Raw genomic sequence first — 24,579 nt, forward strand, 5'->3', positions numbered from 1 at the left:
TGACTATCAGCCGATGCAGGCAGGTGACCAACTTTGCTGGGCCCATCTTGATGAGTTCAGCTGCGATACCATCCTTAATAGCTGCTATGTTGGTTTTGAGCTGGTGAATGGCTCCTTAACGTCCCTAAGCGTGGGAGTTGATTCATTTCCGCTGCATTGGCGTCGTCGTTTCCTTCGTTGCCGTGGCCTCCCGTGCCTACATACGTTCTCCATGCCATTCAGGTGCTGATCGAAATACTGCTTCCACCTTTCGATCACCTCACGTCCGTTCGCCAAGAGGCCTCAGTCTTTATTCCTGCATATACCGGCTCGCGGCACGAAGCCGTTGCGGGATGCGTTGAGCTTCTGAAAAAAAAATCCGTGTTTCTTGGGAACGGCACAGCAGTTCCATTTCTTCGCACTCCGCTTCTTCCAGGCGGCGCTTTTGCTCCCGAAAGAGGCGGGTCTGCTGTTTCCGCTTCTGTTTGTAACGTTTCACGTTCTGTCGAGTCCTTTGCTGCAGCATTACCGCCCTCGTTGCATTCTTCATCTCCAAAACCGTTCTGCACTCTTCGTCGAACCATTCGTTCCGTCAATTCCGTTCCATGTAGCCGTTGGTGTTCTCGGCTGCGTCGTTGATGGTTGCTTTCACTGTACTTCAGCAGTCCTCTTTTTTATATAGAAAGAGGAAATCTGCTTCTACAGATACCCGAGAGGTGGGTCCTCAGGTTATGTGGGGTCGATACTAAAAGCTCTTTCTCTCTCTTCCTTACCTTCACGGTACGCCCGTTAAGGATGACTTCGAGAATCAGCAGTCCTCTAGAGGGGCCTCATCGAGCTCGCCCTCGTCTGGCAACGCGGCCTCGAGATTCTGCGCGTATGCTGAGGAGACATCCGGTTGTTTCAGTCGCTCTAGGTTGCACCGTTAAGGGCCCATATAGCCGAGGCGGTAAACGCACGGGTATTCAGCATGACCATGCTGAGGGTGACGGGTTCGATTCCCGGTCGGTCCAGGATCTTTTCGTAAAGGAAATTTCCTTGACTTCCTTGGGCATAGAGTATCTTCGTGCCTGCCACACGATACACGCATGCAAAATGGTCATTGGCAGAGGAAGCTCTCAGTTAATTACTGTGGAAGTGCTCATAGAACACTAAGCTGAGAAGCAGGCTTTGTCCCAATGAGGACGTTACGCCAAGAAGAGAGAGAGAGAGGTTGCACCGTGGCGGTCGCCGGTACCGTACATTGTTGATGACGGAAAGTTTTGGGCGCAGTTTGACCATCACGGACCATCGGAATATCAAATGTTTGTTTATAAAGCTTGCCCTGATACTGGAAGAAAGTAGAATCATGTACAATCTCTACCATTTCGGTGAAACTTCTTTCATCCAGCGTGGTGTGGTCTTTTATTTCACCCACCTCAACCGTATCGATTCCAGTGCAAAGTCCACCGATACCGTACGAAGAGGGACGCCTCACTTATTCGTTGCCGCTTATTAAACCGTTTCTCCCTACTATTTTACCTGAGCCTCTCCTCACCATGAACGTGATGCAGGGCAAATTACTGTTTGTATGCAAAAACAGTTTAGGCCTGGTATGGAGATTGATACCAAGTACCAACCAGATACCAAGATTTCACCTAACCAAACCCCCCGAACTTTGATGATATCCAGAGTTTTATCCATCGCAGAGAGCGCACACTCGCACACACAAGTAAAACACACATTCCGTCAAGCGCCTTTCATATCCTGACCGCATTCCGTGTCAGTATCGGTTCACCCAGTCCCACCCACTGCAAGCTGCTACCCATTCGGCCATCAGGCAGGATACTAGCAGAGCACATTATTATCTCGATGGCTTGATTTGTCTGCTCCTCCGCGCCGTGTGCTTCATAGATAAACTGCCTGCGAGTGTGTGCGCCTGTTGTGGGCTGCTCTGCCGTAAGGATACACGCGTGTGAAGTCTTCACCATCAGCAGCAAGCAGCAGCAGTATTATAGCGAGCAGTCATCATCGTCGGTCGGCAGCGCGTGTGGTGTGTAGCTAGAGCGGTGATAAGCGAAAGGACATTTTCTCCGAACGAAGCATGTTCTGCTAAGTGCTGAGAAATTTGGGAGTCTGTCGTGCGTGCGTGCGAGCGTGTGCTGTGCTGGACTACACAAATTCCTCCGGAAATCGTCGGGCGAACCGAGACGGCGGCGTGTTTTTTCCAACTTGCAGTCCTTTCCGGTCGTGGTGCGCGTAGTTCGTCGGTGCGTATTTCGCGTAGTGTACCAGGCAGTGAAAATTCAACCTCCCGAGAAACCTGAGGATATAGGAAAAAAGCGCAGCCCTTTTCGATGGAAAATTGATGAAAACCTCAAGTGGTGGAAAAATTATAGGTCACTCACATTCTCACGTTTTCTATGGCTTTTCCTCGCCGGACACCTTCTTCCTCTTCCTTTTCCTTTGGACAACTCCAAACCGTCCGTCGTCGTTCGGTGGCTACCAGGGCAGGAGAGTTCTCTTTCTTTTGCTCCGGCATTGAAGCCTTCTGCTGCTGTGTCTAGCGCAGTAGGGTGATCCGGGAATTGTTTGTGTTATTATTAGTGGATTGGATCAGGAAGTATAAGGTTCTAGTGTTTATCATTCAAACCCGATGAAAAGATATCAAGCTTAACTTTACCAAACACCTTATGTAACATATGTAAACAAAAATGAGATTTTCACATATGCGCTGAATTTCGTTAAGGACTACTTATATCACTCATTTTTGGGGATGATTTGTGAAAAAAATACCCAGATTTTTCTGAAATGCTTAATGCCCGTTTCTGAAATGCATAATAGGAACAGCGGACTTCCCCTTCGATTTTCTCCGTTTGTGGATTTTGTTAGATACGGTGTTTAGTAAAGTTAGGCTTGATATGACCAATGGGACCTAAATGGGATCTAAAAAATCGACTGGAGCGAGGATTTATTTTTTCCATACAAGCGTGTCCCATGCTAGTGTACCTCTTGTAATACATTGAAAATTTGTAATTACTAATGTGTATAGGGTAGAAGAAAACTTCCAGCAAGCTTTAGCACAAGCAGATGGAGGTGGTCATTGCGATACACAAACGTGAGAGTATGTGAGTTATCGAATAATCTTTAATAATCTTCACAACATGTGCATTTCTTTGCATTAGTCGATCAAAACTCATAAAAATAGTCCAAAAATGTACATCACTGTATGTCTGCAAGCTAAATTATTGCTGTATTGTAGATTTATAGCATTCATTGTTGCTTACAGATACAGTGTATCAAACAATTGTCCGTACAGCAATTTTTTGGACAAAATAATTTTTCATTCAAATGTTCATAACTTTTTTATACATTAATCAAAAACGCTGAAATTTTGACCAATCATGAATCGTACATAAAAACTCCATTGGTAAAATTTTGAGCGAGATCGAATAAGTTTTCTGAAAGTTGTAGAACTTTTAGAAAAACTTATAAGTTTTTTGAACACATTTTTAAAACATTATATCTCAGTATGTACTCGAACTTTTTCAATTTTTTTTGTGTTACAGCTGATTCCTAAGGCTTTCACATGCAGCTGCATTTGAGGTTTTATATTCACTACAAAAAATATGAAAAATGTGCTTATGTAGAGGACGATGTTTAAAAATTTACCATATTTGCACATAAAACCTGCCAAACGTTTCCGACCAATAAAAGTGCATTAACTGAACGAAAAATACATAGGACCTACTCTTCATATGTGGTTTAGTAGGTCCTGTATAAAAATATTACATTAAGAGAATTTAAAAACGTTGAAAACACTTGGCACTTTTATTGATCAAAATATGATAAATTTCCTAATGGCACTCTGAACATATACAGATTTTTCATATTTTTTGTAGTGAATACAAAACCTCAAACGAAGCTGCATATGAAAGCCTTAGGTATAAGCTGTATTACAGAAAAAATTGAAAAAGTTTCATCGAGTACATATTGAGATATAATGTTTTAAAAATGTGTTCAAACATTTTATAAGTTATACTGAAAGTTCTATAATTTTCAGAAAACATACTCGATCTCGCTCAAAATTTTACCAATGGAGCTTTGATATATGGTGCATGATTGGTCAAAATTTCAGCGTCTTTGATTGATGTATAAAAAAGTTATGATCAATTGAATGAAAGATTATTTTGACCAAAAAAATCCTGTACGGACAATTGTTTGATACACTGTAGTTTCTGTAATTTAGGTAAAATTTTACCTATTATACTAACCATGGCAAATAAACTCGCCCCATATCACCAAAAAATTGATAAGACTCATGTCGAAATAAATTTCATATGTCGAAAACATCACTATAATATTCACAAAGAAGGAAAACGTGTGAAAATTTGGCGAAATTTTGAAGTTTCAGCATTAATTGCTAAGTGGATCTTTTTTCTGTCATACCCAAGTTTTGAGCAATTTTCCCAATCTTATCAGAATCCACTTTATTCCCCAAAAACCAAATAATTTATCGAAATTATTTCACCTCCAGTATGACCAGTTACAAAGTTTTGGTTTGAAAAACTTTTGTTGAAAATAAATAAATAGTTTTCATCCTAACTCATTCATTTTAACACAAAAACTAAAACACGCTTAATTTTTCTCAAGAATATTTCATGTATATACATACATATCACAAATTTTTGAAATATAATATGATATTTGATAAATAATCAAAAAAATTGAAACAAAATTAAATGGCACTCTGTGACATGGTATCATACATGTTTTGAGATATGATTAAAAATTGGCTTGACATTATTTTTATGGATATTTTTTTGTGGTTTTTGTTGGTGCTCATGTTTGGTTTGATATTTGAACGGATTGATATCTGTCACAACAATACGGAAAGACAATAAAAATCAAGTATCAAATAAATATCACAGTTTATATATTGAAACGGTTCAAAGAACATTAAGCTCGGTTAAATAGGCCTATATAGATAAACATATATTTTGTGGTAACATATTTCTGGCATTTTTTATATAGTTATTCATTACTAAGTTTCTGTTAGGTTTATATTTTTTTTACGTAGGTAATTAATATCGATTCTTCATTTCTATGACCCGTAGTGTAACATGGCCATGTTAAAAAAATGAGCTACACATGTTTTCTATCATATTGCAGAAAACCAAAATTCGACTAATTATAAACATACGAAACATACTATGTTTTGTCTAAACATGATTGAAAACAAGTTTTAAACATGAAACTGCAAATGTTACTCTAATGTGACCTATAGAACAACATACTGAGCATGTATGTTAAAAAATAAAGTGTACATAAATAGAACATACCCAACATAATCAAAAACAACATGTAAGGTTTGTTTGAGAAAACAAAATATTTTCTTTAATACGACTTCCTAATAGAAGATCACTGTGAATTAGTTTTTAGTATCATGAAAACGACATATCCATGACATAATATGTTGCGAGAAATTTCATAACAACTGGTGTAGGGCAAAGTAATTATTTTGCTATATCGGATGATGTTTTCGGTGATACGATCGTATTAATCTTGAAGAACTTGAAGGTTGCCCACAAGAAATTCATGGAGGATTTCTAGAAGAATCTTTTGAAGGATTCTCACAAGAAAATATCTGGAGGATTGCCACAAATAACCCCTGGAAGATTTTCAGGAGGAACTCCCAGATATAACTTCTGTAATATTTCTACAAAGATCACCAGTAGGGCTCCCACAAGGAGCTTCTGCAAGATTGGCACAACGAACTTCTGGAGGATTTCCAAAAGCAACTCCTGGAGGATTCCTAAAATGAACTTCTGGAGTATTCCCAGAAAAAAAGCTATTGGAGGAAACGCAGTAAGAAATCCTGGAGAAATTTTAAGGACGAATAAAGATATAATCCAACAAGTATTCAAAATCGGAGTTCCAGAAGGTCCTTATCTAAAAATCTTAGATAAAATCCTAGAAATCCCTTTTAAGGCGCAACCCCAGAAGGAACTCTTAGAGGAATACTAGAAAGTGTTTCTGTAGGGATTGTGGAAAATGGTTCCGGGTCATTTGGCAGAATGCCGTTTGTCCGAACGCCATTTGGCCGAAAACTGAATGATGAACTCAAGTGAGCATGCCACTTGTATACAACAGTGGAATAACTCTAGAGAATAGCTTATGATTCAAAGAAGGAAAAATCTCTGACAAAAAATCACAGTTTAAAGGCAAACTAATTCCTCAATGGTAAAACTAGAAAGAATAGCCCATGATTAAAAGAAGGAAATATTTCTGATGATCATATTGGCAGCTACAATGTTACCCGAAGTTTATCCTCACCTATCAACTGATTTGATCATAATTCGGCCAAACGGCAGTCGGCCAGACGACCTTTTCGGCCAGGGCCAAACGGCGTTCGGCCAAACGGCATTCGGCCAAATGGCCGGACACCGTGGAAAATCGTTTTACAAGAATTCCCGTATGAAATTCTAAAAATCGGAGGAATAACTTTTAGGAATTTCGGAACGATCATCTTGTTGAATCTCAAAGGAACTCTAAATAAGAGAAATTTCTAGAGGATGTGTTGGTTAATTCCCAGAATGATTTTCTCGGTAGATTCCGATTCCTGATGAAATTCATAAAAGAATCCCCACAGAAACTCCCAAAGGAATTCAAAAAGGAACATCTGGGTTAATTCGAGTTGGACCTCCTGCAGAAATCTCAGAAATTCTTTCTTCGGAAAATTCTCATCGATTACCAAGCGGAATGACAAATTAGACGAATCCCAAAAGGAATTTCTCGGAGAAACCTAATAGAATGTTTGAAGAAGTTCCAAGCGGTTGCATAGAAAAATTGCTTGAGAGTTCCTAAAAGTATCCCAGAAGAAACTTCAAAAGGAATACTGGGAGCAATCTCAGAAGATAAGAAGGAAGAATTGATGCATTAAGGAAGTGGACCAACATTCAGTGAAAATAGACATATTTATGAATTTAGTTTCTTAAATTTACAGATGGACCCCGGAGTCACAGAATTGTGGGGGAAGCCTGTTGTCGGCGTAAAAGTAAACTACGAAATCAAGATGTGCTAAAAGACGTAAATAAGTGTTAAATTTTAAAATAAACTGCTTAATTTTACATTAGGAATGTGTTAGTACAACTTTTAATTCAAATTGAAATAATGTCAAATATATTGTAACGCTTGATGGAGGTCCCTTTGGTACATGTTTTAAAGATTCTTGTTTAGAATCATATGCATTGTAATCGATTTTATTGAAAAAGATCCTGAAGGATTATCAACTTTCCCCCAGATTGCGAGAATTATCGCAAATAATCATGGAGATCTAGGGGACGCATGGTTGGTTACCACGGAAAGAAAAAAATTATACTGAAGTTAAATTTCTCTATTACGGCCTATCGTCCACTCGCACTTTTTACCAATAACTATTTCCCCACTGTCTTGTATTGGATTTATTCACTTTCTGGGTAAGATTAAGACCTGACATAAGTTGATTTTTTACGAAAAGCAAAAGCCAAATTGGTTAGAAGACTCTTGAATAATGGGAGTGAAGTGGAAAGCAGTTTGTTATATGATATTTTACTATACCAATATATCTACTTAATATTTCTTATGCAACAGTTTGTGAACAAATTTCAATCATCTATATGAAAATATGTATAGGGACTCCCATTAATGTATCGACTTCTGTGATAATTTGAAAACCCACTTAATTATAATTTCCTAACTACATTTCACACTTATTTCGTTAAACTGTTGTGCAGCAGACGACGCTGTCATCATTGGCGGAGCCAGCATTTTCTTTTTTCTCACTCACTCTCCTAAACATACACGAGAAGGAAGAAGATAGAAGAGGGGGCACCTTGCCTCCTCTTTCGTCTCTCTCTTTCTCGTGTATGTTTAGGAGAGTGAGTAAGAAAAAAGAAAAAGCTAGCTCCGCCAATGGCTGTCATAAACTCAAACGAACTTGTGTACGTTAGCTGCTGCCACAAAAATCGGTTATTTTAAACTATTTCATGAACACTCAAAAAGGTCCACTATAGGCACAGTCGCGGAGAGTCAGATAACATGAGAATCAAATGAGGGGTGCACTATAGGCGCCAAGATATTTGTAAATAATCCAACAGTAGACCCCAATCTCTTAAGTCCACTGTGACTCTTTTTCACAAGGTTGTTTACAATATCAAGAAAGCATTCGCTCAAAAGGAAACTTGTTTGGGTGTTTTCTTAGATATCGAGGGTGCCTTTGACAATATGCCTTTCGATACCATATTGGAAGCCGCACGGAGTCATGGTTTATCTCCAATGATTTCCAATTGGATTCATCAAATGCTCAAAAACCGATATCTCTTCTCGACATTGCTTCTAGCAGGGATTAGGAAATTGAGTGTTTGTGGATGCCCCGAAGGGGGAGTCTTGTCACCGCTTTTGTGAAATCTCGTAGCAACTCAATAATAGCGGTTATCCTACTTATGGTTTTGCCGACGACTACCTAACATTGTTAGTTGGTATGTGTATCATCACCCTTTTCGACTTGATGCAAAGTGCCCTTCAGATAGTTGAGGGTTGGTGTCGCCAATATGGCCTTTTAGTAAATCCGAGTAAAACATTTATTGTTCTTTTTACGGAAAAGCGAAACCGTAATGGCGTTCGACCTTTGCGTCTCTTTGATTCTGAAATCGATGTGACTGAACAGGTAAAGTACGTTGGAGAAAATTGATTTCAAGCTTTCCTGGACATCTCATATTGAGTTCAGATTCAAGAAAGCTTGTATGGCCTTCGGGCAATGCCGGCGAACCTTTGGTACCACTTGAGGTCTAAAACCCAAGTATATCAAATGGATTTACACAACTGTTTTTCGGCCAATATTGGCCTATGGATGTTGTATGAACCGCTAGGTATCCAACGTACTGCGAACCTCTGCGTCCCATGATATGCAAATAAGATAGGCAATGAAATGTGAGCTCATCTCGCCCGTTTGCTCATTGTCTGCCAGATCGTGTGATTAATAGGTAGAAGAAAAGCTTTGGCTATGGTCTGATCAGATATAGCGTAGTCGATGAAGTTTGAAGAGTTTAATTGAATTAGATTGTTGAAATTTATTGCTATTTGATTTGTGCAAAGCGATCGGTGAGAGTAAGCTGAACTAGTTATAGAAATTGTACGTATGTACAAAAGCGTTTAAACACGAAATGAAATGAACTATAATTCTTTATCTTTAAAATGATTAGGTTAGTCCTTTACGAGTGCACAATAGATTCTTTTGAATTTCATCTAAGTTTTCTTATGAGTAAATTCAACAAGAAGTAAGCACTGCGATTGTGCCTTGAGTTAGGTGTACGAAATTATAAAGGACTGTCTTTAGGCGCTAGAAAAAAGCATTGACCAGTTTGGAAGAGGTGCAGGACAAGACTGTTGTAAGGTGGTTTTGAGGAGAAACTTAAATTGTAAGACGTCTGATTGAACCCATAATTTCGATTAATTAAATAAAATGTTTCTTTTTAGCTTTGAGCGTATTTCCAGTAAGGTAACGTCCAAAAATTACGTCCAACATTTGGGGGAGGGGGAGGGGGTCTAGAAAAGTGTGACAGTATGTGTATTGGGTATAGGAAAATTGCGTGACAGAGGGGGAAGTGGGGGTCTAGAAATCCCGAAAAACGATGGACGTAATATTTGAATCTTCCCTAAACGCTACAGAGAGGTTCTTCCGTATAAATCCGAACAGATGTCTTGTGTGGTGGCAAAAGGGCGAAATGAGAACGATGCATTCAAAGTTAGGCCATCCCCAGAGGATGTGCTTAAGAGCCAGTTCGCGAGAACCGCGACCCCCTTTCCAAAGGAAGTGGAATCGATGTGCTCCGATTGAGCTGAAATTTTCAGGGTATGGTTTTCCATATAAAAGATGATATCTGGCCGATTTTCAGATTTTTCCGTTAGGGGGAAGTGGGGTAAAATAGCCCTCAAAGATTTCATGTCTAAAAATAGGTAAAAGCACTTAAATCGTAATAACTTCCGCAAAAGTTAACGGATTCAGCTGAAATTTTGCATGGACACTCTACTCCTATGGCACTTCCATTTAAGCCAAGCGTTGGATATTCTGTGATATTTAATTTGAAGAAATAGGTTATTTTCATAATTTTTTTGACGATTTTCAGGGCGCCTGTTTTCGTACCAACAGAACTAGGATGAAAAACTGAGTACTACGTTTTGAAGGATTACCCAAGAGCTTTCATTTGATATGTGACCCAGAGGCGCCAACTTAAAAACTTTCGAAAAAAAAAATTTTTTTTCGGGGTATGCATTTTACCCCATATTTTTTGTGTCTAAAGAAGTATTGTCGCAAATTATGACAACGTTATTTAACTTGCAAGGGTTTTTCTTCAATATTAATTCAACAGAAAAATGATGACTAAGAAATGCAATTATTAGATTTTTTCATTTGGGGAAAGTAGGGTAAAACGGACTAACTCAACCTCCTTTCGAAATAACGTTGCTACGATGTTCTCGAATTTTCAGAATTCTTTATTCTACTCAAGAATAGATGCTTTATCACATATTATTTTTTTATTCTTGAGAGGATAACGGGGTAAAACAATTCTCAAAAAAAAATTGTTGAAAATAATCAATATTTCAAAACTTACAAATTTTTCTCGATTTTTCTTTTGACATGCATCTCCGGTTCAATTTTCTCTCTTCTTTTCTCGTGAAAGTTGCAGCAGTGCACAATGGTCCACGAAAAAGATTTACGAGGAAAGATGCATTCAGCGCCTTCAAATGATTTTTGGACAAATATGGTCTTCTACAAAGTTGTTCCCAAAAATAAGGCCCTCTTTTCAATGTACATAAAAATTAGGGTGGTCCATTATGTCAAAAAAATTGGGAACCAAACTTTTTTATTTGCAAGAATAACTGTATACATTCTTCAGGAAAGTTGTAGATCTATCAACTTTGAGCAAATTTCCTGAAGACATTTTTTATGTAGCTTTAAAGTTTACCGATCTAGAGATTTATTTCTGAATAAGCTTAGGGTGGTTCAAGAAAAATCAGTTTTCTGGCGACAACTGTTTCAGTTTCGATTTTTCATCAAAGTTACCCAAGAAACACTTGTAGAGCATAGTTTTTTTAAAAGGTGTTATGACGGGTTGGGGCAATCATAAAAATTATCTTTTGCCCGCATTCAAAAGAAGAAACGTTGTTATAAAATATATCAAAAAGAGGGGTGTTTTTTTTTTGTAACTCAAGTGAAAAATACTTGAAAAGTACCTATTTTTTTCTAGATAATCATCAAAAACTTTTGAACGGAATGACGTAGCAACATTCTCAGCGAACGAAAATGCGCTTTTTTGGAAGCTGTAAAAGTGGTTCTTACGCGACTTAGACGTGAAATTTTAAACAAAAAAGATAAAGCAATAAAACTATTTGTTCTAGCGTCCCCCTTTATCTTTATCTTTTTTGTTTCAAATTTCACGTAAAAGTTGTCTAGGAACCATTTTAAGAACACAAAAATAACGCGCGCGCTGGGAATGTTGATTCGTCATTCCGTTCAAAATATATTGATGATTTTCTAGAAAAAAATAGGCACTTTTCAAGTATTTTTCACACACCAATCGATCATATCACCATTTCAAAAAAAAAAAAATGATATTTTAGGAAAAACACCTGCAACTATTGAACCAAAAGAGATAAAGACCATTTCAGCGCATGAAACGACGCGTCTCCAAATGCTCTACAAGTGTTTCTTGGGCGACTTTGATGAAAAATCGAAACTGAAAAAGTTAACGCCAGAAAACCGGTTTTTCTTGAACCACCCCAAGCTTATTCAGAAAAATACCTCTAGGACGGTCAATTTCAAAGCTACATAAAAAATGTCTTCAGAAAACTTGTTCAAAATTGATAGATCTACAACTTTCTCGAAGAATGTATACAGTTATTCTAGCAAATAAAAAAGTTTGGTTCCCAATTTCTTTGAAAATATGGACCACCCTAATTTTTATGTACATTGAAAAGAGGACCTTATTTTTGGGAACAACTTTGTAGTAGACCATATTTGTCCAAAAAATTATTTGAAGGCGCGCTAAATGCATCTTTCCTCTTAAATCTTTTTCGTGGACCATTGTGCACTGCAACAACTTTCACGAAAAAAAGAGAAAATTGAACCGTAGATGCATGTCAAAAGAAAAATCGAGAAAGAATCCGGTAAATCACACACAACGTGCTGATCTGTGACATTTCTCGACGTCAAAATGTTGTCAGACTTGCTCATTTGAATAAGCAATAAAAAATAAGATTTTTTTTTCTAATTTCATGAAATTTCGCCAAGTTTTACCAAAGCATTTGTAGGTTTTGAAATTTTGATTATTTTCAACATTTTTTTTCTGAGAATTGTTTTACCCCGTTATCCTCTCTAGAATAAAAAAATAATATGTAATAAAGAATCTATTCTTGAGTAGAATAAAGAACTCTGAAAATTCGAGTCCGATCAGAGAACATCGTAGAAACGTTATTTCGAAAGGAGGTTGAGTTAGTCCGTTTTACCCTACTTTCCCCAAATGAAAAAATCTAAAAATTGCATTTCTTAGTCATCATTTTTCTGTTGAAATAATATTGAAGAAAAACCCTTGAAAGTTAAATAACGCTGTCATAATTTGCGACAACACTTCTTCAGACACTAAAAATATGGGGTAAAATGCATACCCCGAGAAAATTTTTTTTTTTTCGAAAGTTTTTAAGTTGGCGCCTCTGGGTCACATATCAAATGAAAACTCTTGGGTAATCCTTCAAAACGTAGTACTCAGTTTTTCATCCTAGTTCTGTTGGTACGAAAACAGGCGCCCTGAAAATCGTCAAAAAAAATATGAAAAAACCTATTTCTTCAAATTAAATATCAAAGAATATCCAATGCTTGGCTTAAATGGAAGTGCCATAGGAGTAGAGTGTCCATGCAAAATTTCAGCTGAATCCGTTAACTTTTGCGGAAGTTATTACGATTTTAGTGATTTTACCTATTTTTAGACATGTAATCTTTGAGGGCTATTTTACCCCACTTTCCCCTAACGGAAAAATCTGAAAATCGGCCAGATATCATCTTTTATATGGAAAACCATACCCTGAAAATTTCAGTTCAATCGGAGCACATCGATACAAGAAGGGGTTGCGGCTCTCGCGAACTGGCTCTTAATGGCGATGTCTGGAGCGTTCTCTTCAACTCCCACGGCAGCGCTCGAAGTTCTCTTTGAAGTTGCTCCACTACACATTCACATTCTCAAACAAGAAGCACTTTCTTGCACTTACCGTCTACGGGTACTCGGTCTACTAGAGGAAACTCATGTGAACCGCACATCAACACACACCTCGTTGTTTCCACTTTTGGTGAATTGGGACAAAATTGTCCTTGCTCCAAGCGATCTTACTATTGCTTGCTTGTAATTTCCCATTTAGGACATTTTCCACGAAATTCCCTTCCCGGATATCTGGAAAGAAGTATTTTAGGCGGCATCGTATGTTACACTGATGGCTCCCTTCTCGAAGGTCGAGCAGGTGCTGGTGTTTATTCTCGTGAGCTAAGGCTGCATCAGTCTTACTCACTTGGTAGACACTGTACGGTTTTTCAGGCCGAAATCTTTGCTCTTATGTGCGGAGTGCAATCAGCACTTCAGCAGCACGTAATGGGCAAAGTAATATACTTCTGTTCAGATAGCCAGGCTGCTATTAAAGCACTTGCTTCGGCCAACTCCAGGTCGAAGATAGTTATCGCTTGTCGAACTCAAATCGAGAAGCTGAATTCAGCAAACGCTGTTTACCTTGTATGTGTACCTGGTCATTCTTCCATCGCTGGAAATGAATTGGCTGATGAGTTAGCTCGCACTGGAGCATCACATGACTTCATTGGCCCTGAGCCAGCTATTCCTGTATCGAAGTGGTAAAGCTTCAGATTCACACCTGGGCTGTCACTCAACACAGACAATATTGGAATAGTTTGGAGTCATGTCGTCAAACCAAATTGTATTGTGCTGAGCCATCGGGTGGCGAAGTATCTAACTAATATGTCAAAGCAGAATTGCATCATGCTGGTCAAAGCATTGACTGGCCACTGCCGACTCAGCTATAAAATGGCGAATATTCAGCAAGCTGATTTATTTGCATGTGATAGCTGTGAAACCGATTATGGAACTTCGTATCATTTGATATGTAACTGTCCAGTTTTTGCGCAGCTGCGTTTCCGAGTATTCGGTAAACACTTATTAAGTGAAACTGATTTAGAAACCTAAGTCTTCAGGATATTCTGTTGTTCTTAACCCGCTGTGGTAAAGAGCTGTAGGCTCTCTTTCGCTTTATGAGTTGTTACAGTGCCCTTTTCAGGGCGCTGTTTGAACCCATTGTGGTACGCTTATACGTTTAGTTTTTTTTTTCCTTTTTCCCTACCTGTCCTTATCCCCGTCCTTATCATTATTTCCTTTCTTTTCCGTCAGGTAGATGAAGAAATAGGCTATTACTATGGCGATGGCACAATTGACCCAAATGGAGGATAACGTGCCTCTGAAGCCGGTTTTCTAATACCTGATAGACCCCAATGGGGTCCATTATAGGCAACGTCGATGCATACTTTCAAATGCGTCTTTCACTGGAATAATTAATTAATGTTGTACGTTTGACAGTTTTAACATAAAGAGGGGACACGAAAATTGTTACAAAAAATCACTAAGGACAATCCTTTGAGGTAACATTGCTAAAAAGCCGCAGAAGTAAATTTGTAAATAAATGGGTAAATGGGTCAGGGGGTCCACTACTAGCACCCAAACCCTACATATGACAACTATTGTATGATCGATTATCAACTCAACTATCAGAAACATTTCTTATTCAATACAATGAATCAAATTTCAACCAACGTGAAACAATAATGACAATGTCGCAACGTGCATTTTTTGCGACAATCCACTCAATGCGACATAGGTTTGTCCTAACTTGAACAGAAAAGACAGTTCACCACGAGTTTGGAGATGTTTAGGCTTCCATTGCGACTTTCGACTTTGAGTCGATAAACACTGCAATGCAGCTGAAGATCAATGGTTGATGGTCAACCAGTATCAATTTTGGATTAGTAATAATCGATTATTCACGAGTTGAAAAGTAGGTACCGTAAACCATATTATTATTAAAAAGTGTCCTATCAAGTATCGTGCTGTTTGAATGTGATACTAAAAGATATTTGTCAAGAAAATATTTAAAGTATACTTTATCTAACGGGAAATCGGCTGATCAGTTTCGACGCAACAAGTTTAGCTTCGATTTTATCACCAACAAAACAAAAATTCAGTCACTCTCATTATCTGTTACCAGTTGTGATAAAGATTAATCACCGCGCCTTCTTTTATGCTTGGTTTGCGTTTTTTTGTCCGACAATTCTCTTCTCTGATTGAATGATGAACTTATAATACAACCAACCCGTTCCGGATCCTGGCCCACCCTACTCGTCCATTCGGATAAACTTCACACAGATATTACACTCCGAATCGGAGTGTATTTCATGCATTGGATATCGATTAGTTGGCTCGTAATTGTGTAGCGTGAGTGTTTACAGTTCTAGTGTTCTCTGACGGTCGGTGTGTCGTACGGGCAGCGCCATGTGATTAATTCAATTCAACCATTCCATCACTTGATCCTGGCCCAGGTCAGTTCAGTGGAGTGCCTCATCGGAAGCCCAATGCTATAGAAATCTAATAGCTTTGGATAAGAGTGAATTCCCGAGGAAAAGTTTCGGATTTTGGTCGCAGTGCTACAAGCAACGCATACATGCACAAGCATAGCATACTGCTTATGCTACTGTTGGTGCTTTTTTGTTATGTAAAACCACCCCTCGCGCGCATACGGTCGGGCTTTCCATAACCTCATTTCTCAGCGTGTAGTTTCTTCCTTGACATCTAGTAGTGTAGTGCCTATACTCGAGGTGCGCTGGTTATTGCTTGCTCTCGCACTCCCAAAAATGTTATCCCACCATATCCATCGCATCACGGCCACGGGAGACATACGCTTTCGCCGTGGTGGATCTCTCATCAGCAGGACATGTCGAACCCCTTTCCCGCATGGCCTACCGCGTGGACACACTCAAAGAATGTAGTCCATTCCAATATTGACATTGGCAGGACGTTTATGATTATTATTGAAGTTTGGAAACTCTACTGTTTCGTACCATCATCAATGGCAGCGAGCGTACTGGCGAGGCGATATCCAACGCGACGACGACCGAACAACATCGTATCGTGCACAGTGCGTTCAGAACGTGATGAGAGAAAAATGGTCTTTTGAGGATACGATGAGTGCTGTAGTAGTGATGGATTTTGGGATTACAATAATCGACTAGTCGAGCGCTCGTAAGTGAATGATGGCGATATCTTTGTGTTATAGTGTGCTTTAAAATTGGTACTATCCAAGACGCTACATTACAGCATCTAGCGAAGAAAAGTGCTCCAGGTGCAGTGAAATTCTAATAAAATCGGCCATAAAAGCAGATGGAATATTAAATCATTGTTATATCAGACGAACATGGTTGCATAGTGTGGTACTACAAAAGTGAAGAAATAAAAATAATGAAGATAAATCCAGAAATAAAGTTCATCGGATCGATTGATGGTAATACGTTCATTGATCCCAATCTGAAATGTTCGTGCCCTGTGAATACTTTAATTGACCATAATCATAGCATTTCAGTCCAGTTCGAAGCTGTCGCGTGAACTCAATTCGATACAATAAAATCATTATCGAGAAAGAAAAAAAAGTGTATAATAGTGGGACTGTGTGCTGTGGTGACGCCAATCATTTACGCTAGAAGATGGCATAGGAAACGCAATGAATGGTTTGTGATAAAAATAATTCGAAGAAATTCTAAATCTACATCTTATGATTACGTGTATAGTTTAGATATACGTGAACCAACACTGAAATGAAAATATGCAGTACCTATTGGAATGTCTTAAAATAAGTATTTCTTCTGTAGGTTCTACACAGGTGCTGAATCGTTGTCCTGGGCATTTATGTTGATTTTTAATTGTTTATCTCACATCTTACTTCTATATCTCTGATGTGCTTAAAATATTAGTCTACCATATTGATATGCTACATTATCCATATCAAATCAATTTTAAACGTAGGCGTATTTAATGGTGATTCGAAAGACGTTAAATTACATAACCAGACAAGATCACAAATAAAACTGTTTGACTATTTATCAATTAACTCGAACAAGAAGTTTATTTACACTACCGTAATCTGGGGTAACATTGATTATATTTTCCATTGTTTTTTGGGTAAATTGCCATGATAAGGCAAACATTATATGTTTTATATTTTTAAAACAAGTACTGGCCCTCTGCGTATGTGTACAGCTCATTGAAAAAAATATTTTGAAATTTCAAAACATGTTTGAATAGTGTTTATAATTTATTTTTTTACCTTGTTGATTTGGGGTAACATTGGTCATCTCAGCGATCAATGTTCGTTTGTGTTGAACATATCCTTACTAACTGAATTCGGGGTCCCTGATTATGAATATATCAGGTATCAGGTAGCAGTAGGTCAGCTCCAGAGGCACGTTCTCCTCCATTTGGAAAATTTGTGCCATCGCCATGAACACGAGCCTGTTCATCATTTACCTGACGGAGAAGGGAAGGAAAACTGATATGACAGGGGAAAGGGCAGGTAAGGGAATAGGATCGTCATACACGCAAAAGCGTACAACAATGGGTTCAAACAGCGCCCTAAGAAGAGCACTGTGATAACGCATGAAGCGTAAAGAGAGCCTATCCCAAGTAACAATTTTGATTTTTGTTAAGGTTTTATTACAGCAATAATTAAAACTCACAGTTTTATGACTGCTTTTATGAAAACCATTGATAAAATGTTTTATAGTATACTTGAAGATATTCATAAAGACATATTTTAAGAGTAAACAAAACTTTCCGATATATAAACCTTCTGGCAATCATTATTGCCACAATAAAACTGTTAAAACTCTCAACAGATAGCGATCCGTTCGATTAGTAACGACATCTGTTGGTGGAAAAGCAGAAACTACGACACTGCTAGGTTTATTGCGGTCATCATGAAAGTAAACTTGCTTTCGTTTTATTTTCGCTGATTATGGTCGTCGCCATATTGAATAATTAGCTTACGTGAATGAAAAATAGTTTATTTTGCTTAAATAAGCAATGAATTGATAGTTTGCCTCTATTTTCATAACATACTGACATAAATAAACTCTCTCTGCTGAGTTTTCTTGTGGTTCGAGATAGTTTTACTAAATGCACAAATTGATTTATTTCATTCCAAGATGATAATATTCACTATTTTCGAAGCGCATTAATTTTATGATTCTGCAACCCCAATATTCACGGTAAATTCGGATGCGCATGAGCCTACCAGCACAATAACTACTGAAATATTACATACCGTAATCCGGGGTAACAATGATCAGAATTTTCGATCTTTCTTGAATAATTCTCTTGTTAAAGCAAATGTTACATGTTTTATATTTTTAAAACAAGTACTGGCCCTCTGATTATGTGTTAAACTACTCGGAAAAGTATTGTAAAACTTTTAAACATGTTTAAATAGACTTTTTAATCTAATTTTTGATTTTGTTGATTCGGGGTAACATTGATCATGTCAGTGATCAATGCTCGTTTGGGTTGAAAATACTCTTACTGACTAAATTCGGGGTCGCTGATTTCGAATATGTTGTTCAAATTCTTACAAATTATGTACTTTTTGAGTTATTTTAAGATTAAAATCCTCCAAACCGCGAATAACGCCTAAAGGTAGGCAATGGCTTAAGGATTTGATGGCCTACTTTTAATAAATCGTATATTCTACTGAAAAAGAGCATTTTTATAAAAGTTTCATTTATTAAATCCAACTCTAGGATATCATGTTGAAGTAATACAGTTATTTCGAACCTCATATTGTATCTAGTATTCATGCTACGCATGAATGTTTGACCACGTATCTCACTGCGTTACGAAACACAATTATGCAAAAATCGATTTATTTCAATGTTTATGAAATGAAATTTTCAAGAATTACATGTCATTTAATAGCTAAATAATAGCAGATTACGATATACCATTCGATAGCAGAAACAGATTCAATGTAAAATGCTTGTTTGAACATTTCATGAGGTCCGTCAAGCCGATCAATGTTACCCCGCTGATCAATGATACCCCGTTTTACGGTACTTTGAAATGATCGCTTTCTACTTACGAATGATGTATCCTCCTGAACTTTACGTGCCATCGCAGAAGCTTCTCTGCATCTTGAGCTGTCATAGTTTTTGTTGAAAAAAAAAAACAACAACAAACGAGAATGGAACATTTTTCAACTAGGTTTTAAAACGAGTTTATTGCTACTCTTAATGCGGGTTGCAAAACCTCTCTGAGAGTGGTCCACTTAGCCGGAAGATGTTCTTAAAGAGGTTATGAAGAGGTTTTGATGTATGATTCAGTTTTATTGCAAGTTTTATAAAATTGGTCATGAAGATCTCTTGTAGAGCCGAACAAAACTTAAAATGTTACTTGGGATAGCTCTTTACCATAGCGGGTCAAAAACAACAGAACGTCCTGAAGATTCAGGTTTCTGAAGTCCTTTACACCTAATAAGTGTTTTCCGAATTCTCAGAAACGCAGTTGCGCAAAAACTGGACAGTTACATATTAAATGATACGAAGTTCCATAATTGGATTCACAGCTATCACATGCAAAAGAATTAGCTTGATGAATATTCGCCATGTGATAGCTGAGTCGGTAGTGGCCAGTCAATGCTTTGACCAGCATGCTGCAATTCTGCTTTGACAGATTTGTAAGATACTTCGCCACCCTTGGCTCAGCACAATACAATTTATTCCATTATTGTCTGTGTTGAGTGGCAGCCCAGGTGTGAATCTGAAGCTTTACCGGACACTCCGATATCGGAATAGCTGGCTCAGGGCCAATGAAGTCATGTGATGCTCCAGTGCGAACTAACTCATCAGCCAATTCATTTCCAGCGATGGACGAATGGCCAGGTACCCATACAAGGTGACCAGCGTTTGCTGAATTCAGTTCCTCATTTTGAGTTCGACAAGCGATAACTATGTACCTTCGACCTAGAGCTGGCAGAAGCATGTGCTTTAATAGCAGCCTGGCTATCTGAACAGAAGTATATTACTTTGTCCATTACGTGCTGCTGAAGTGCTGGTTGCACCCGCACATAAGAGCTAAGATTTCGGCCTGAAAAACGGTGCAGTGTCTACCAAGTGAGTAAGACTGATACAGCCTTAGCTCACGAGAATATACACCAGCACCTGCTCGACCTCCGAGAAGAGAGCCATCAGTGTAACATACGATGCCGTCTGAAATACTTCTCTCCAGATAACCACATGTCCACTCCTCCCGGGAAGGGAATTTCGTGGAAAATGTCCTATATGGAAACTTACAAGCAATTGTAAGATCACTTGGAGCAAGGACAATTTTGTCCCAATTCACCAAAAGTGGAAACAATGAGGTGTGTGTTGATCTACGGTTCACAGGAGTTTCCTCTAGTAGACCGAGTACCCGTAGCTGGAACTTCTTGTTTGAGACGAATGTGTAGTGGGGTAACGTCAAAGAGACCTTCGAGCGCTGCCGTAGAAGTTGAAGAGAACGCTCCAGACATCGCCATTAAGCACATCCTTTGGAGATGGCCTAACTTTGATTGGATCGTTCTCACTTCGCCCTTTTGCCACCACACAAGGCATCCATAGGCCAATATTGGACGAACAACAGTTGTGTAAATCCATTTGATATACTTTGGGTTTTAGAAACCAAGTTGTACCAAATGTTCGCCGGCATTGCCCGAAGGCCACACAAGCTTTCTTGATTCTGAACTCAACATGAAGTGTCCAGGAAAGCATGAAATAATCAAGAACGACTCCAACGTACTTTACCTGTTCAGTCACATTGATTTCAGGAGTGTAGAGATATCATAAGAAATTAGAAAAAAAAAATGATTTCAGAATCAAAGAGACGTAACGGTCGAACACCATTACGGTTTGCCTTGCCTTGGGGGCATCCACAAACACTCAATTTCCTAATCGCCGCTTGACGCAGTGTCGAGAAGAGGTGTCGGTTTTTGAGCATTTGGTGAATCCAATTGGAAATCATTGGAGATATACCATGACCCCGTGCGACTTCCAATATGGCATCGAAAGGCACGTTTTCGAAGGCACCCTCGATGTCTAAGAAAACACCCAAGGAGAATTGCTTTTGAGTAAATGCCTTCTCGATATCGTCGTAAACAACTTTGTGTAAAAGAGTCACAGTGGACTTTCCAGATTGATAAGCATGTTGGTTCACATGAAGAGGCACATTGGCCAGATGAACATCACGGATGTGATGATCCACAATGCGTTCTAAGCATTTCAGTAGAAAAGAGGTCAAACTGATAGATCTGAACCTCTTTGCTTCTTCATACGAAGCACGACCCACTTTCGGGATAAACTGTACAGTAATATTTCGCCAGGATTTTGGAATATACCCTGTAGCAAAACTACAAATAAGTAATTGTTTCAAAACATGTTTGAAATGATCAAAACCCTTCTGAAGCAAAATAGGATAAATCCCATCTGCCCCAGAGATTTGAAAGGAGCAAAGCTATTTAGTGCCCATTCAATCGATTCTAAAGTTATGATACTCCGAGCCGAAGCTCAAGAATCATAACTACAAGAAAAAACATCAGGTTCATCCGAAGATGTAATATCCACACATCCGGGGAAGTGTTTTCTGAATAAACATTGCAGAACTTCCTCATCAGAGGCAAACGAAGTTAGTTTACTTGAAAATCCTTAGGTTTTGCAAAAAACTGGCTTCACTCAGATTGGAAACATTTGTACAAAGGTTTTTCCAGCCGGATCGTTCAGAACATTGAAGAGCTTTCTGGTAGGCCTTGCGAGCCGATCGGAAAGCCTTCAATCCAGCAGAACGTCGTCCGTTCCAACTCTGTCTACATTGTTTCCTAAACTTCGCCAGATCAGAGTTCCACCAAGGGGTTCATCTTGTAGTCTTTACAGACCGCAGAGGGCAAACTTCTTTAAAAGCTTCCATAATGAAGGCCATTGTAGTATCAACGGCATCATCAAAATCACTTGGAGTTTCAATGGATGGTGAGTGCCCATGAAATTTGGCTGCAACCAAATCGGTTAAAAGATCCCAGTTGGTTGACCGGGTGTTCCAAAACCGCAAAGTTCGTGAAGTAACATTCACATTTCAAACAAGATGTAGCGATGGTCAGATAAAGATTCTTCATCTGACACATGCCAGTTGGTCAGCTCGTGACTAATTCTGAGAGTACTCCATCAAACTGGAGCCTCTCAAGTTAATGTCTGAGCTGCCCCAGATGATATGGCGAGCATTAGCATCACTGCCTACAATTAGCGGAAGGCCTTTCGAAGTACAGTATGCTATGACGTGTTTGAAAGCATCCGTGGGGGATGGTTCGTCATGCGGTAAATAAACCGAACAATAAACGTATTTTCTGTTGAGGTTTCCAACAGATACATCTCTAGTAGTTAGTTCAGAGATGACTGTAGCAACGTTGTTGACAAGCACACGTGCTCGAGGCATGACACGTGAGATTGCCATTTCATTTTTACTGGAAGTAGCAAACACCGGATTCACAAGGTTTCCTAGATAGAAATTCCCCTTACGAAAGTAAGGTTCTTGGACTAACGCAACTTGGGCTGTATCATTTTGAATAAGTCTGTAAAGTTTGATCGTTGCTGTTCTTTTGTGCTGAAGATTGATCTGAGCTATCCTGAATGCGCCAAAGGCAAGGATGCACAGAATACACTGTATAAAACGCATAATGCGAATCCATATAGGTGAAAATTTAAACTAATTAATACCATCTTCATAATCCCGCCCTTATTCAGCCTCAAGTATAAGATTGAAGAAGGGCAGCTGATTGTATCGGAGAAACAAAAGGTCCACCGCGCTATCGCTGCGGTTAGCGCAGTAAGGGCAAATACTGTGGAGGGTGCCCTGGTACTCCACAGGCTCCGTTTGCAATTAGGTTTTTATAAGACCCCCCTAACCATTCGTTCCTAGGAACGGTAAGCGTAAAGTCGCATAACACCTCGAATTAGGGGCCACCTGATTAGTGGACTCCTACCCCTGAAACAGGCGATCCGTAGTGCTATACTTAACCAGTTGAACCAACAGCTACCGACACTGCACAGCTATCTAGGCAGATCGGGAATAGAAGTTAATATTGGTGATCAACTTCATACGAGCCCGAAAAGCCGGCAAAAAAAGTGGTTTTCAGAATCCTGCATGAAATCGACATTATTATCGCAGATAGGCTAGGGCTGGAAATCTCAATAATAAAGACAAAAATAATACGATAGTTTTTTTTATCTGTATCGACGAGACTTTTAGCAAAAGGCTAGTTCATCTCGGGACCCACGCTTTACTTTCCATAACTCACATTTTATGAGATTGTCGGGAGTGAGATTCGACCCCAGATCCTCGGCGTGATAGTCACATGATGTAACCATCACACCAGGTCCGCTCCATTCATTCAGCATGAAGACCAGGAGAATGACAGTAATAATTCTGGAAAGAATTTCAAAAAAGTTCGTTGAGTTCATGGGGGTGACTCTAGTTTTACCAAAACAAACTTTCAGTGTCACCCCAGCTTAAAATATTTCCTTTGAATTATTATACAAGCTATTTATAAAAAGAAAAACAAAGCAGAATAATAAAAAGTTCAAATAACTATTTCAGAGCTTTAACGCAAAAATTCAAAATTCTTTAAATTCAAAAATCTGGTAAAAATTTAAAAAAAAAATATGAGGTTATCAGAAGTTACGAAAAACATTCGAAGACTTTTAAATATTCACTTTATAACTGAAAATTTAGAAGAGGGAAACCTCGTTGAGTGAGTTTCTTTCGAAGTCTTTCCAAAAAAGGCAAAACTTTGGTATAGAATACCAAAGGGTGTGAGGTGATACTAGTTTTACTAAACAAAACAAAAAAGATGTTTCACCTTCAATAACAAAAGTTTGTTCTTTGTGCTTTGGCCCAGCAGCCTGTGGCGCACCTGAGAAACATCCACGGCGCACAGCTTGGGAAGTACTGCCACAAAGGTATGTAACCCCTTAACTGCTGTGCTGCAGACGACCCTGTCATGAACTCAAGCGAAATTGTGTATGTTAGTCGCTGCGAAGTCCGGTGCGAAATTCGACTGTGATAATAATGAATTTGGGTCGAGTCTAAATGGGTGTAAATGTCGCAATAAATGAAAACAAATGAATCATTCAACGTTTTATGGAAGATATCCGCCTCGAACTCATGGAGGCGCTTGGTGGTTTATGGGGTACATCAATATCATATAGACACATTCTACGGCCCCCGTATCATCAATATCAATTTTTCAAAGTTGAGTTATGGTATATTTGACATTTTTATCACATTCTACATTACTTTTGCTATCCAAAAATGTATTCGACATGATATAAGTATGACAATAAATATAAATTAAACGACGATTAAGATTAACATTAAAATCGTGATTTTAAGTCATTTAGGCACACTTTTCATCCAA

The 24,579-nt window shown here is 38.6% G+C and overlaps 1 protein-coding gene across 4 annotated transcripts in view; it reads left to right on the plus strand.

The window, feature by feature from the left end:
* Positions 1–2,218: 2,218 nt before the first annotated feature.
* LOC109419092 (uncharacterized) overlaps positions 2,219–24,579 on the plus strand; it is a 48,201-nt gene continuing 25,840 nt past the window's right edge. The window contains exon 1 of one of the 4 annotated variants that reach the window (XM_029873529.2): positions 2,219–2,357. The gene's annotated coding sequence lies outside the window, so the exon portion shown is untranslated. Of the gene's footprint in view, positions 2,358–15,432; positions 15,641–15,673; positions 16,823–24,579 lie in introns of those variants that run through there. The other 3 variants (XM_029873530.2, XM_029873528.2, XM_062850851.1) reach the window with 3 other exon arrangements.

Source organism: Aedes albopictus, chromosome 2 (genome assembly GCF_035046485.1).
Source record: "Aedes albopictus strain Foshan chromosome 2, AalbF5, whole genome shotgun sequence".
Taxonomy (NCBI): domain Eukaryota; kingdom Metazoa; phylum Arthropoda; class Insecta; order Diptera; family Culicidae; genus Aedes; species Aedes albopictus.